Here is a 5,000-nt window from a genome sequence, read left to right as displayed (position 1 = left end):
CAGTTGTGAACTGGGGGTCGATCTAATCGACTGGCTCCTCTCCCAAAATATGCTTAACGAAAATTGAGACGATAAGTTCAATTATTTAAGATAGTGAATTCATTAGAGTAATAAAGGAAACAAAATGTTGGTAACAATACTATTTTTAAGCGTCTGTTTCTGAACAGCCTTGCAATAATTGTCTGATTGTCTGATATTATTTTTGTGTGCTCCCTCTGCGAAAGACCTAATTTTACCTAGTTGTTGCTGACAGGGAGAGTGCAAAAGTTATTATTATTAGAACTACAATTCTACAGAGATTTTATCGTTTTGTTGATGTTGAATAAGATATTCATAATAGTGCATGTAGTTTGTTTGAAGTCCCAGAAGATATATGTATGTATATATGTATCTTGTTTTTGATCATTTAAATTCTTCCTCTGAAGGAGCTGGCTTCTAACAAAGATACAGAGTTCCATCTTTGGAACGTAGATAACAAAAACTATGACACATTTTAAACCTTGAAAAAGTCTTGCATAATTTCACTGTTCCGCTTACAGATTGTATTTGTACTGTGCGAGTCAGTTGGCTGATTTCTCTTTCTGAAAATCCAATCTTATACACACCAAGTGCTCTAGTTATTACTGGTGTCAATGTAAAGTTGCGGGAACGTAAACACACTAACACAGGTTTCCAGTGATAGTGGGAGATAAACACAAGCACAACGACACACTCACATACATACATACATACATACACCGGCTCCTTTCAGTTTCTGTCTACCGAATCCACTCTCAAAGCTTTGGTCAGCTCGAGGCTATTGTAGAAGACACTTGCGTAAAGTGTCACGCAGTAGGACTGAACCCGGAACCACATGACTGGGAAGTGTACTTCTTACCACTCAACCACGCCTGTTCGCATATATATGATTTATAAACAAGAGTTTATAAACACACTCAAACACGCGCACGAATACGCACACACGCGTAAACAAGCGCATGAACACACACACACACACACACACACACACACACTCATACAAGCATCGGCACATACATATACTCACGCACATACGATTCCTTATATATTTTTTTAAGCACGAAATTTTGCGTCTATTTTACAAGTGCACCTTACTATCTACCATCTTTACATTGTTACACAAATATTCTTTTGCCATATACAATGACCAGCCTTAACGAAAACACATATACATACGCAAATACAGACACACGCAAATGCACACACACACACACTAACACAAAGACACGCGCACATTCACAAACACAAATACACGCACACTCTCAAAAACTCCCATACTCGCACTCACACACACACATACCCTCTAACAAACTCACACACTCTCATTTACACACACTAAACAAACGTACAAACGTACTAGACGCACGCACAGACACACACATAAACATATACACATGCGTGTGTTCAAACACACGCTCCCGCGCAAACATGCACGCACGCGTGCACACACGTTCTCCCCTATGTGTTATATTTTGCCGTGCGCGTTATTTCACGGCCATTATTTTATAAGGACGCCATAGAACTATTTGTCCTGTGTACGTCACACTCATTAACGCAACACATAAATCAAACATAACATCACATTGAGTCTATCATTTTATAACTTTCCAATAACTCTTTCTCTGATTGCTTGTTTCTTTCTTTGTCTTTCGTTTGGTATTAACTTCTATTACTATTACTGCAGCTGCAGCAGTTTGTCTGAATTACTGTGATTGAGGAGGCGCAATGGCCCAGTGGTTAGGGCAGCAGACTCGCGGTCATAGGATCGCCGTTTCGATTCCCAGACCGGGTGCTGTGAGTGTTTATTGAGCGAAAACACCTAAAGCTCCACGAGGCTCCGGCAGGGGATGGTGGTGGCGAGCCCTGCTGTACTCTTTCACCATAACTTTTTCTCACTCTTTCTTCCTGTTCCTGTTTCTGTTGTGCCTGTAATTCAAAGGGTCAGCCTTGTCACACTGTGTCACGCTGAATATCCATGAGAATACGTTAAGGGTACACGTGTCTGTGGAGTGCTCAGCCACTTGCACGTTAATTTCACGAGCAGGCTGTTCCGTTGATCGGATCAACTGAAACCCTCGACGTCGTAAGCGACGGAGTGCCAACAACAACAACTGTGATTGAACAAATCTATGATCAAAAGCACTCCAGACGTGAACATCCAATCTTTTGTTTTTAGGGGCATCTTATTCAGCATTGTCTAATGTTTCATATCCTTAAAAGGCCGGTGAGCTGGCAGAATCGTTAGCACGCCGGACAAAGAACCTCACGATATTTAGTTCGTCATTAAATTTGAGTTTAAAGGCGGTGAGCTGGCAGAAACGTTAGCACGCCGGGCGAAATACTTAGCGGTATTTCGTCTGAGTTAAAATTCCGCTGAGGTCGACTTTACCTTTCCTCCTTTTGGGGTCGATTAAATAAGTACCAGTTACGTACTGGGGTCGATGTAATCGACTTAATCCCTTTGTCTGTCCTTGTTTGTCCCCTCCATGTTTAGCCCTTTGTGGGCAATAATTAAATAAGAAACGTTAGCACGCCGGGCGAAATGCTTAGCGATATTTCGTCTGTCTTTTATGTTCTGAGTTCAAATTCCGCCGAGGTCGACTTTGCCTTTCATCCTTTCGGGGTCGATAAATTAAATACTAGTTGAACGCTGGGGTCGATGTTATCAACTGCTTCCCTTCCCGAAGATGCAGGCCTTGTGCCAAAATTTGAAACCAATATTTCATATCCTGTATTTCAAATGATCTGAGAGATAGTTGACTGCTATTTTTAGCAGGTCAAGCGACTCATAAAGCTTTCTCGTTAGCTCACTTGTTATCAATCATGTTGTTGGCAGAACCGGCAATACTGTGATAAAAATGTCTGGCATTGTTTAGTTATGTTATTTACATTCTGAGTCCTAATCCAACCGGGAGAAACAATCTTTCTCCTTGTTTCCTCTTCCTTCGGATCAATAAAATAAATACCAGTCAAATACCGTTGTCAATATAATTAAACTTTAGATTCTTCGACAAAGAATTTGCACCCTTGAGGCTAATATTTCGGAAAGTATTTTTGTTATATTATGTTATGTTTTTTTTTCGTCTTTACATATCATATCGAGAATTAATCGTGCCATTAAAGGCAAACAGACTAACAAATGGGTAACAGAACGGGCGAAGATGGATGACGTTCTTGCAAATTCAACAACGAAAGGCGCAGGCACGGTTGAATGGTCAAGGAGCTCGCGTGATATTGAGCTCAAAACCATGTTGAGAAACAAGCCTCAAACCCACAATCTTTTTTTTTTTTTTTGAAGGATAAATTATATCGTCTGTTTCAATTATTTTGTGTTCAACCTCAGCTCTAGACTTGGAGACGCAAGTGGACTGAGGGGCAGACCTGTCTTCCCAGAAAAGCTAGTAGTAGCATCACATTGACCAGACTTGTTTCTGCTCTCCGGGAAAGTCGAAACAAAATCGTGGTCAAACTTACAATTTCCTGGGAAGACAGACTCGATATTTTCCAACAAGAAAAGAAATGGAAATATCAGGGCTTAGTCGACGAGGATCTCTTCAAGGGCTGGCATGCAGCCTCATTCCGCATTGAAGTGTGGCTGCCGTCACTTTCCATTTGGGTCAGTGCGGTATTTTCAGAATGTACACGTTCTGTCTTGGTGCAAAAAATGGGCTGCAGCAAATATTCTGCTTAATACCACTGATTTGTTTGTCAGTTGCTTGACCATAATCACTTGAGCATGTCCCTTAGTGTCTGACAATATGTGAATTTCTGATCACGAGCAGGAATAGTGGGGAGCATCATAGCCATATGTTGAGAGGAATTCTTTGGGGGTTTGAATATTTCACGTTTGGAAACATGAGTGTTTCATCATCCTTAAACAATCCTTTTTCAGGGTCCTTTTGAATAGGATGGGTGAGTCGACCTGAAGAAAATTCTCATTGGGCCCCACCTGCAAGGTACTGCGCTGTTTATCTTGATATGAGATCACCATGCTGCGCACATATAGTTATGATGCATGTGTACCCATGTCAGAAGGGTAGTCATAATGGGTATACTGAGCTGCTTCGTATATTTGTACCCTAGCGTTAGATTGAGAGCATGAGCCGCTCTCTCACTCAATACAAATAGTTTCAGTTATCGGCAAAATGCTTGAAGCTTTGTGGGGAGGGAGCTAGTCGATTACATTGACTTCAATACGTGACTAGTCCTTCTTTTATCGACCCCGCAATGATGGAGCGCTAAGTCGACCTCGGCACACTACTACTACTACTACTACTACTACTACTACTACTACCACCACGACGACGACGACGACCACCACTACTACTACTACTACTACTACTACTACTACTACTACTACTACTGCTGATGCTGCTGCTACTACTACTACTACTACTACTACTACTACTACTGCTTTTTTAACATGACTACTGAAATCTTGCGGGGGGTGGGTGAAGTCGATGTCGTCGACCTCAGTATGTGAATTGCATTTTATGTAAAAACAAAACATAAAAACAAAAAAATTAAAAAATTAAAAACAAAAAAAGAACCCTGAAAAAATCCTGCTAAACGCGTCCGCATTCATTGCTAACCTCGTGTCTAAATTTCGAACCCACCACCACCACCACCACCACCACCACTACTACTACTACTACTACTACTACTACTACTACTACTACTGTTGCTGCTGCTGCTACTGCTGCTACTACCATTATTATTATTATTGTTATTATTATTACTATTATTATTATTATTATTATTATAGTATTTCGGCTATTCCATTATGCAGATATAAATTCCACGTGCACCAGGTAACTGTCAGACACATGAGCATAAAATTGCAAACACATGGGCTGATTCTTGGCGTCCTTCTGGCTATTTCCGTGCCAACAGAGCTGACAGGAATATATAGGATGACGACAACAAAACCGATGACGACGACCAAAAAAAAAAAAAAAAAGAAAAAGAAAAAGAAAAAGACA

At 40.7% G+C, this 5,000-nt stretch overlaps 1 protein-coding gene across 3 annotated transcripts in view; it reads left to right on the top strand.

Moving 5' to 3' along the window:
• LOC106870526 (neuromedin-U receptor 2) overlaps positions 1-5,000 on the top strand; it is a 133,018-nt gene that overhangs the window by 77,321 nt on the left and 50,697 nt on the right. The gene's annotated exons all lie outside the window — the stretch shown is intronic.

Source organism: Octopus bimaculoides, chromosome 6 (assembly GCF_046866305.1).
Source record: "Octopus bimaculoides isolate indiv1 chromosome 6, ASM4686630v1, whole genome shotgun sequence".
Classification (NCBI taxonomy): domain Eukaryota; kingdom Metazoa; phylum Mollusca; class Cephalopoda; order Octopoda; family Octopodidae; genus Octopus; species Octopus bimaculoides.
Note: the sequence above shows the minus strand (reverse complement) of the source record. Positions and strands in the feature narration are given on the sequence as shown.